The sequence below is a fragment of the Semicossyphus pulcher genome, unplaced genomic scaffold, assembly GCF_022749685.1.
Source record: "Semicossyphus pulcher isolate SPU_LCO1_2020_fin unplaced genomic scaffold, fSemPul1.0.p SCAF_20, whole genome shotgun sequence".
Lineage (NCBI taxonomy): Eukaryota > Metazoa > Chordata > Actinopteri > Labriformes > Labridae > Semicossyphus > Semicossyphus pulcher.
Window position 1 is genome coordinate 10,827,538 of NW_027211694.1, and position 11,608 is coordinate 10,839,145.

The 11,608-nt window shown below is 45.6% G+C and overlaps 1 pseudogene; it reads right to left on the bottom strand.

Moving 5' to 3' along the window:
• Positions 1–6,234: 6,234 nt before the first annotated feature.
• On the bottom strand, positions 6,235–9,937 carry LOC138599820 (uncharacterized; annotated as a pseudogene).
• Positions 9,938–11,608: the final 1,671 nt, after the last annotated feature.

The window sequence follows — 11,608 nt, forward strand, 5'->3', positions numbered from 1 at the left end:
CATAGCTAACAAAATGTTAGCAAGAAAAAGCTAACACGGGATACGGAAGTGCAAAAAACTGCAGTTCCTCGAGTGGCCACTTGAGGCTGGCTCCAGAAAACAAGAAATAACATTACAGCAGGTGGGAAAATGCCAATTTTTACAGCAGAAATAAACATGTTTTCAGCCTGGTACAAAAAACGGTTTTGTTGCAAATAGCTAATTTTATTGTTCAAGATAACTGTATGGTGAATTTTTTTTATTACACACCCGTTTTAATTATATTAAGCCTTAAATTATATGGGCCGGATCACTTGATTGACAGGTGGATCCTGCGGGCAGTCTGCTAGACGTCAACACAGTCACTGAACTTAACTTTACTTGTTTGGGTTGTTGGAGCCTTTTGGGGATTTTTTCATTAAAAATGTGGACAAATAATCTGTCTCTATGTGAGATTTATGGAACTTTGTGGCTGTGCAAGAAGTCTGAGCTACAGCTTTTCGGTGAGTTAAATGCTAGTGTTATTGTGTTGAAATATTTTTTAGCATTAAGTAGCAGGTATACTTTGCTCGCTTTAGCTGCTTGTTAGCCTGTTCAGTGTTTATCGAACATTAATTTAATCGTCGGCCAGTAAATAGGAGTCAGGAGTTGTTGGCTTTTCCCCGGAGAGATTACAGCGGATCGTAGTGATGAAGAGACCGGTTATTTTACGTGTCCGTTATGTGTCAGCTCGCCGCTCTCTCACCGGGCGAGCGAGCAGCGAGTCCGCTACTTCTTTAGTCTGATAACTAAACACCTGCAGTCAGTCACCGTCACAAACAGAATCTCCTCCTGGCAAAGTTAAACTAGCTCATTCATTATTTATAGAGTCTATGGTGTAGAGGCTACGGTCCTCATCGCACTGATCGCAGGCTCGACTCCCGATCTGCCGATCATTTGGTGCATGTCATTCCCCACTCTCTCCTCCCCACATTTCCTGCCTCTCTTCAGCTGTCCTATCGTATAAAGAAAAAAAATAGCACAATAAAATCTTCTAAAAAAAGAAAAAGCTAACCGTACAAATTTATTTCATAGCTAATGTAACATTAGCTACAAAAAGCTAACATTACTCATTTATTTCATAGCTAACATAATGTTAACTAAAAAAAAAGCTAACATTTCTTATTTATTTCATAGCTAACGTAATGCTAGCTAAAAAAAACAAAAACGTCATGTTAGCTCATTAGCTGAGAAGCAGTGAAATGATAATGATACACCCTGCACACATTAAGCGTGATGTTGGAGGAAAATGGCTGCTGTTTCAATACCGTGAATGAGAGAATATCTTCTAAGAGGAAATGGTCCATACCTCCACTGGGAATCTTGAGTAGAGTTTTCAGGTATGTCCTACACCTGAGTAGGCCTATTTAATTTTCTGAGAAATTTCTACTTTTACTTTCTTCTATTTGAATCACTTCTTCTACTTTTACCAGAGTGTGTCACAACTTCAGTAGATTATGTGTCCTTACGCCACCTCTGATTATAGTATAATCTAAAAGTACAGTATTTTACTTCCACAGCCCAGCATTTTATAGTGTTACAAAAAACAGTCAATCTAAGTGGAGTTACACGAACTAACTCAACTGCATGACAAAGAATCAATGAACTGAGGCTTACACTGTTTGTGACATAAGTGTAAAAAACTGTGAGGTTGAGAGAGTGTGGTGAGGTGGGTGATGTGGCACTGGTCGGCCTCCTCGTGTGTGTTCTTGTGTGTGGACTGCAGCAACACCCTCAGTATAACCCAGAACAGATTCCAGCCAGCCTGTCTCTGTGTTCACCAATGTCACACACGGGCACAAGTGCATACACACACACACTGGCAGGCAGCCAGACATTGGCGGTTGGACGCTCTGTCAGATTTAGACATGTAATTACTGTCCTAGCTTTTCAGAGCTGTGTGTGTTTGTGTCTGTGTCTGTGCCTATTTAAGTATACTACGTGTGTGTTTTACACAGTGTGTAAATGTTGATAGCCCTGTCTGTTTCCTCTGCTTGCATATTGATTGTTAATTGACAACAGAGTCTGACGTAAAAAGTACAATTATATAGCAGACAACTTTGAGACGAGCCTGTAGACTACACAGACCGGGACAAGCAAAAGTCAAACTATCATGGCTAAAAATACTGATTTAAGGCAGTTCCACTCACTGTAGAGTAACAGATTATCCACTGGCGCCACCAAGTGGGCAACACATGTAAGTAGCAGTTCAAACATTATTTGGCTGATATTTTGAAGCAAAAATCAGAATCAGAATTTGTGTTTATTGCCAAGTATGTTTGCACATACAAGGAATTTGTAGTGGTGATTTTGGTGCAGAACAATTAACACAGAAGTAGAATAAAAATAAGAAAATAGAGATAGAAAAAAAGGCAATAAGACTGAAAATATAAAAAGCAATATGTATAATACAAAATATATATATATATATATAATAACAGGTGTAATTAAAAACTGTACAGATGTGCAGGATATTAAGCAGTGCAAAGAGCTAACAGTATAAAATAAAAAAATAGTGCAGTGTACAGACAATATAAAGTCCAGTGTGCGTTAACGTAACCCAGGTGGAGGTTGAGGAACTGATACCAAAATCACTTATCCAGCCAAACTAAACAACGAAAAATACACTTAAAGTTAAAGTATGATGATATGGTATTTTCAATATCAGGGTTGTTTTAAGCCGGAGACTTAGTTTCTTTAAATTCCCAGGTTTTTCCTCAGGCATTTGTTAGTTTTGACTCTTGGAAAAAACACTACAACCCCCTCAAAACTACTCTACCCTCACTGCTGGTATACTTTTGATCAGTATGTAAGAAAGTTGTAGACAGGAGACAGGATTAGTCATTTTAACTGATTTATCTTTTACACAGCACAGCTGTACAACTGACCTTATTCTGGCATATAACAAAGGTGTGGTCTGAAATGGTCAAGTAAAATAATAAACATAGACTACAACAAGTTAGCAATGATTACCAAACATAAAATTAGTTTCTGCTAATAATAACCTGAAGACATTAGCAGTAATGATTGTCTCAATTCTGACACGGATAAAGTTAGAATGTAAACACCATCAGCAATAATAATCAAAATAATTGCCATATTAATTAAATGCTAAGCTCAAAAAGCATAGCCTACTTATAATATTATGTTAGCATACTTCCAACATCAAGTACCATGTGGCTGGGTCATGTTTTAATAGGGCATTAACATGTAAGTGCAATTAACAACAACAATGTGATAGCCTGTTTATCTGCAGGAACAGGAAACAGAATATCTGTGATCTGGTAAATTGTCGTTGATAACGACGTTTGATTTTCCTATAACAGTGTAAACCTAAAAGAGGTAGGGCTAGCTAAAAACTTAGACATGATAACTGTGCCTGTTAACTTCCTTAGGAGTTTATCAACGAACACAGAAGAATGTCCATAGTCAGAAACAAGTCTGTTCTCAGTTTCAGGATATGGGTATGAACATTAAACATACTTGTTGGACATTCATGCTCACGGTAAAAGGCGAGAAAATGTGACATAAACAAAGAAAAACAGTGTCTTGATTTACAGCGGTGACACAAGTTGAGAGGCTAAATAAGGAAGTCCCCCGAACTGTATATTTTTCACTGAGCCGCAACTGACGATGATTTTCATCGTCGATAAATCAGCAAATTATTTTTCAATTTTGATCGTTGTCTGAAGCTGAAAACAGTAAATAGCCTATTTGACATGTCTGCTTGAACAGTTACTAAAATGTTTGATCAATTAGCCTATTAACCTTTTTGGTGATTCATTTTCTTGAATCAATTAATCAATTAATTGTTGCAGCTCTACTTTATCATATTATGAAATTATGTTATGTAGGTCAAACGTTTACTTTTGAATGAACAATTGCAAATATGGAGTTTGGTAGACATAGACAGTGATAGACATGGTAGATATGTATGTATGTTAATGTATAATAAACATAGACATTAAAGATGTTTTGAATCTTCATTCTGAAAATAACCAAAAATAATAATTGGATACACTTAATTGATGTTTTAATGTTGTCTAATTTTATTTGGACACTACCGAAAAGCTGTGGAATGTACAAATGGAATGGAATGCACAGGGAGATCACAGGTTATTTGGTGTCACAAAGACTGATGTCATCGTGCTCATGTTCCAAAGTTAATATACAAGACCAATTTCACAGCCACTGGACACATCATATCTGCACACTGCATATTGATCCACATATTTTGAGAGAGACTTTAACCTCAGCGATTTCAATTGTTGACAAAAAATGTAGCGCAATCACAGCTCAGAAGACTTCACACCTGAGACACCTGTCGTCAGACCGCCAACCAGGGGGCAGGACAACATCTGGAAGCTGCCTGAAATTAAGGACGGTAAAGTGAAGCGCAACAGGCCAAAGACTGGTTTGCCCAGGCACCAATGTGTATTGTCAACACTTGGTGAAAAGACGGAGGAGAACCTCAAGCTGCCCCAGGTTGGAAACAACAGCCAGTAGAGCTACAACAGCCCTGTACCCAAACAGCCAGCCAAGGAGCAAGACAACATCTACAAGCTGCCTGAAATCAAGGACGGTAAAGTGAGGCGCAACAGGCCAAAGACAGGTTTGCCCAGGCACCAACATGTATCGCCAACACTTGGTGAAAAGATGGAAGAGAACCTCAAGCTGCCCCAGGTTGGAAACAGCAGCCTGTCGAGCTACAACAGCTCCAGGTTAGATAATTTCACACCTGGGACGTCTGTACCCCAACCGCCAATCAAGGGGCAGGACAACGTCTACAAGCTGCCTGAAATTAAGGATGCTAAAGTAAAGTGCAGCAGGCCAGAGACTGCTCCACAGAAGCTGCCATGTGGACTGCCAACACCTAGTGAAAAGATGGAGGAGAACATGAAGTTACCCCAAGTTGGAAACAACACCAAGTTGAGCTACAACAGCTCCTTGTCAGGGGGACTCAAACCTGAGAGGCCAGTACCCAGATCGCCAAAAAGAGGCCAGGACAACGTCTTCAAGCTGCCTGAACTTAAATACAGTAAAGTAAAGTGCAGCAGGCCAGTGACCGCTCTACAGAAGCTGCCATGTGCACTGCCACCACTTGGTGAAAAGATGGAGGAGAACCTGAAGTTACCCCGAGTTGGAAACAACGACAAGTTGAGCTACAACAGCTCCTTGTCAGGGGGACTCAAACCTGAGAGGCCTGGACCCAGATCACCAACTAGAGGCCAAGACAACGTCTTCAAGCTGTCTGAAAATAAGGATGGAAAAGTGAAGCCCTACAGACCAAAGACGGGTCTGCCCAGGGATCCATGTGTACTGCCACAAATATCCAAAAGGCAGGATGAGAACCTCTAGTTGCCATGTATTACAACCAGAGGGCTGAGAGAAAAGCAAAGCAAAAGAACAATTAATGTGAATTTAAAACTGAAAATAAAAACAAAAATACAACTTCAAACTGCAGCTTTGAGCTTTCTCACATCAATGTTCACGTTATGCGTTGTACCTACCTTAAAAATGTATTTCCTTAAATAATGTACAACCTATAAAAGAGAATGTTTTGACACTGAAAGAGTAACTCAGCATGAATCCTTTTTGTGGCAATGTTAGAAATGGAGGATGAGGATGCGGCAATGCCACCTAGGCAGCAGCGTCAAACAGAGGTGGTGGCGGATGACAGGCCACACACTGCGAAACATAGTAAATTAACCACTCAATAATAATAATAACAATTTACATGAGAGCCAGTTCGTAAAATAGACAGTTCCTACCAGGAATCAGAGGTGAAGAGCCTCAGGCAGCAGAGAGGAGGAAGGCAGCAGCCCAGGGTCCCACCAATGATGGTGGAGGATCAATAGCTGTTAACTTCCACCAGAACAACCAACAGCTGAAGGGAAAAAGGCAAACAACGCCGCGTCTTACCGTCCAGGATGCACACCGCACACCAGCCGCAACTTCAAGGGAGCAGCCCAACTCCTAGTCACGCCGAGTCTTAGTTAACGTGGCGGGGTGCCAGGACACCAGGACGCTGTCACACCACCGCCGAATGCTCCCACGCCACACCGTCGGCTCCACGCAGGAAGAAGAGGAAGGGGAAGAGGAAAAGACCGCCGGGGTGTATATATAAGTGCCCACAGGGGTAGGGAGAGAAACTACCTACATTGTCACATCTACCCATTTGCATCGTCGCCCCGATGACAAACCCAAGGACATTCACTAATACCAGGGTCTGAAGATAGCCACTTGAGCATTAGATACGGGCTGTACCGGGCAAGCAGAGTTGCCTGGCTGACCCACAGACTGGGGAAGGCGGTGGACGTTGGAATGTTGACCAGCTGTAGGATGGGCCGTCCGACGCAGTGCTGGCAGGCTAGTGCCAGGAGGCGCTGATGGATACGAGGAACCGCTCGCTTGGACAGTGCCCTCCAGTACCTGGGGGGTACTGTCACAGGGTCCAGCACCTGGTAGTGCTGCCGCAGAAGAACTGATGGGACCAACAGAACTCGGCACAGCGGCAGAGGGGATAGGTGTTTCTGGTACCAAGAGCCACAAGTCACCGTCACTAAGGGACCCCTCATCCATCTGTGCAAGGCCAAGAGGAGACTGGGCCCTCTGAGGAGGTGCCAGAGGCGCAGGCCGGATTACAGCTTTCAGCATGTCACGATGCACTGTCCGTGCCTGGTGTAGGTCATGCACTGGAGCAATGGTATAAACTGCCCCTTCGCCTGCAGGGGCTTTTAGCACCTGATAGACTACTGAGCTCCAGATATCGCAAATTTTATGGCGACCCCTAGCACTATGGTCTCGTAGGTACACCAGTTGGCCCACCGGTAAAGGTGTATCACGAACCCTCTGGTCATGTCGCTCCTTCCTGCGGCCAGCAGCAACCAACAACCGCTCACGAGCACCCTCGAAAGCCACCTGCAACCTGGCTTGGTGCTCCACCACCCAATCCTGCATTTCCCCACGTACAGGATCCTGAACGCGTCCTAAAAGGAAGTCTATGGGAAGGTGAGGTTCTCGTCCAAACATCAAGTAGAAAGGTGACTCCCCTGTGCCCTGATGGAGGGTGGTGTTGTAACAGAAGAGCACCTGAGGCAAGCAGGAGACCCAATCCAGTTTCTGTGACACAGGAAGGGTGCTTAGTAGGTTGTGAAGGGTTCTGTTGAACCGCTCACACTGTCCATTGCCTGCGGGGTGGTACGGTGTAGTGCGAGACTTTGCTACCTCATACAGGCAGCAGAGCTGATGGATCTCAAAGCTCCTACCCTGGTCTGAATGAAGGCGGCTCGGCACACCAAATTTGTAAAACCATTCAGTCAAAAGAGCCTGGGCCACAGTAGAGGCCCATTGGTCCCGAGTTGGAACAGTTTATTTATATTTATATTTTAAATTTTATTTATATTTACTGAATACGTCGGTCATGATAAGGACATTTTAAACGCCACTCCGAGAGGGTTCCAACAGCGTGAAATCAATGGCCAAGATCTCATTTGACTTTAAGGCCAGCAAGTGACCCATGAAACTGTGTGGCACCGACCCAGAGTCTTTGGCAACCTGGCAGCGCTCGCATTCTTGGACCCACTGTTTGATATCCGAGGACATCCCCGGCCAGTAGCAGCGCTGCCTCACCAGTTCAGTGGTCCGATCAATGCCCTGATGGCCATGCTCTTGATGCAATTTTTTCATGGTCTCTTGCTTAAGGATTGCTGGAAGAACAAGCTGGAGGGATCCACTCCCTCCATCAGGCTGGAAGACCTGCTGGTAAAGCACACCCTCCTTTTCCACCAAGCGGTCCCACTGGCGCAACAGCGCCATAGCAGGCTTGGAAACATGAGGCCTCTCAGCTGGAGTTGGTCGAGCCTGCCTCCGCCAAAAGACAAGGACTTCCCTTTAAGAGGGGGTCTGTCCCCTGCATGGCACCGATGTCAGCAGGAGAATGGCATGGGAAAACAGAGACCATACCCTGGGTTGCCACCACCCCAGGGTGGCCCTGCTGGTCTCCAAACATCCTCTGCATCAGCCGCTGGAAGGTACTGGGAGCATTGCACAGCCCAAAAGGCATTCTGTTGAACTCGAAAAGGCCAAAAGGGGTACAAAAAGCAGTCTTGGGCTTGTCTGATTCAGACACAGGGACCTGGTTGTACCCACTGGCAAGATCGATTGTGGAAAACCAGCGGGCACCACAAAGTGGATCCAGGCTCTCCTCAATCCGAGGCAGTGGAAAAGCATCCTTCCTTGTCTTGCTGTTAAGAAGGCGGGAGTCCACACACAGGCGTAGGCTGCCATCCTTCTTCCTGACCAAGACGATAGGCGAGGCATAGGGGCTACTGCTCTCCCGAATGACCTGGGCCTCGAGAAGCTGACTAATGTGAGCCTTCACTGCCTCATACTCCGATGGAGGGATGCACCGGTACCGCTGTCGAACTGGGACATCGTCAAGGAGCATGATGTCATGTGAGATAAAGTCTGTACAGCCCAAGTCTCCATCATGGGCTGCAAAGACCGAACTGTACTTTTGCAGAAAAGACTTAACCTCCACCTGCTCCTCTCCTGTCAACATAGACAGATCAGCTGACTGAACCACACCAGAAGCTGAGCTGGTGGCTACGTGGGAGGAGATTTTAGCCGTGGTTGACCTCACCTCAGTTATTCCTGTGGGTAGACTAACCACTTGGGCACTTCTAAGAGCACCCAGGCTGGTCCGTGGGTAAAGGAGAACATTTGTGATCCCGACATTGACCACAGGGATGTAAGCCACACCCCAAGCAGCTTGAACCAGGCATGGAGACGCCAGCAACCCAGCTGGCAGACCAGAGTCAGGGGGCTCGAACAACAGAGCCTGACCTGTGAATTGTTCGGAGCAAGTGCTGGCCACCATTTTCATGACTCCCCCAGGTATGCGAACAGTCCGTTTCCCCCTAACCCTGACTACGCTAGTAGGGTTTTTCGGAATCCGGACAGCAGCCTGGTGGCACTTCTGGAGGGCCTCAATGACTGAACCAGGGGCCTGTAACACAGAGGGTGAATTAAAGAGAGAGCAGTCATATGTCCCAAAGAGCTCACGATAGCAGCGGCGAATGACATTCATCCCCAAGACTCCAGGTAGTGAGATCACAGCGCCAGGGGGGTCTTTGACCACCAAGATCCCACAGCGGGACATTACCCTGTCACAATTCCAAATAGCCAATATATGGGATGACTAGGCCATTAGCCGCACACAGATGTAGCCAGTGACAGGACCGGACCCTCCCTTTCCCATCTGATAGCCTCACTACGAACCTCCAGCAAAGAAGCAGTGGGCTGACGGCGGACCATTTGTTTCAGCTCACGGCGCAAAGAACTGTCAAGGACATGCTCCACAAACTGGTCGCGAAGGAGAGCTGCAGCATTTGGCATCCCATCAGGCGCACACTGCTTAACTTGTTCCATTAAAGCCATCAATGCTAATGATGCCTTCATGCTGCTGTCTCGCAAAGAAAGCCTGCTGCAGAGTGACATAGGACTGAGCATGACCATATAGCTCTTTCAAAATGGAAAATATGCAGGCTGGATCCTCTCTCTCTACACCAGGTCGGAACTTAATCTCTTCCTTTGCCTCTCCCTCCAAATGGTGGACAATAAAGAGAGCCTGGTCAACAACGGAGAGATGGCGGGCCCGTATGCATGCCTGTATTTCCTCAATCCACTCAGTTACTCTAATGCCGGTCTTCCCATTAAACATGGGACATCTGCGATCTCTAGGTACAACCACCAACTGCTCCGTCACGACAGCACGGGCATTACTAGCTGGAGCAGAGGACGCTGTAGCTGCCCCACCAGAGCCCACATGGGAAGCAGCATGCTCCTGCAGCAGACGCTCGTTGTCCGCCTTCAGCTGTAACACTAGCTCTCTGAGCTGCTGCACTTCCTCCTCCATACCGACAAACACGCACACCAAAGCCTCCGAAAGGAAAGTACCGACGTTGATGGGAGTAGTTTTGGTGTGGCCTCTGAAGCGATACTGCTGTCTTGGCTCTAAAACACAAAAGCTGGCTAAATAACTGGTAAACGCAATCAAAAAAAAAGAAAATTAATGGAAATCACGTCTCTGCCCTTTAATTGTGGATCCTGTCGGCAACGCCAGAATGTGGCAATGTTAGAAATGGAGAATGACGCCACCTGGGGAATCTCACCCCAGGAAATATGTTAGCAAAACTATTTCGTTATTAAACCAGGGCACACAAAGTTCGAAGAAACTCCATGGGGCAGAGAGCGTGATTCCAGTAGAAAAAGATTATTTTATTAACAAAAATGCACATACATGGAATTAACAATAAACCATATAAAAACAATCAAACTTTAAATCAACAGTGGGAATGAGGGCCCAACGTTCTGCCTAGATGGCAGTCGAGGAGCAGGTCAGGGTTGGGGCTTACCACGACAGCAGCTAACTCAAAAAGAAAGGGGTCCAAAATACACCGCATCCGTGACACAGCAAACCAAAAGAAAAGTGAAGGCACCACCACCAGGGAGCCGCTGCTGCACACTTGGCCCACAGCACCTAGGTAAAAGAAAGACAAGTTAAAAATATGCAACGTGACAGTCCCTCATAACCACTGTTTAACACAACACAAAGGAACCACTCATATTTAAATCACTCAGTCACACACACTCACACATGCACTCAACCAAGGAAACAATAACCATAGATTACAATATTCAATAAACAATCTATATGCAATAACTACAGAAAAACAAATTATACATTAATCACATAATCACAGGGCGCCGAAACAGAGCCGACACAGAGCCAATCAGAGCGCCGAAACGGAGCCAATGTAGAGCCGATCAGAGCACCGACACAGAGCCGATGCAGACAGTGCCAAAACAGCAGCGTCAAACAGAGGTGGTGGCCGATGACAGGCCACACACTGCAAAACATAGTAAATTAACCACTCAATAATAATAATAACAATTTACATGAGAGCCAGTTCGTAAAATAGACAGTTCCTACCAGGAAGCAGAGGTGAAGAGCCTCAGGCAGCAGAGAGGAGGAAGGAAGCAGCCCAGGGTCCCACCAATGATGGCTGAGAGGAAACAATAGCTGTTAACTTCCACCAGAACAACCAACAGCTGAAGGTCTTACCGTCCAGGATGCACACTGCGCACCAGCCGCGACTTCAAGGGAGCAGCCCAACTCCTAGTCACGCCGAGTCTTAGTTAACGTGGCGGGGTGCCAGGACACCAGGACGCTGTCACACCACCGCCGAATGCTCCCACACCACACCGTCGGCTCCACGCAGGAAGAAGAGGAAGAGGAAGAGGAAAAGACCGCTGGGGTGTATATATAAGGGTGCACGGCACCGCCCCGCAAACTATGTGCCGTGCTTTTGGCACAGTGCCCACAGCGGTAGTTAGAGAAACTACCTACATTGTCACATTTTCATTTAGCAAAAATCCCTAATCATGACTGTCAACAAACACAAAAGCAGAAAATCCTTACCTTTCCGAAGCTGGAAACAGTAAATAGCCTATCTGACATGTCTGCTTGAACAGTTACTAAAGTGTTTGATCGATTAGCCTATCAACCTTTTTGGTGATTCATTTT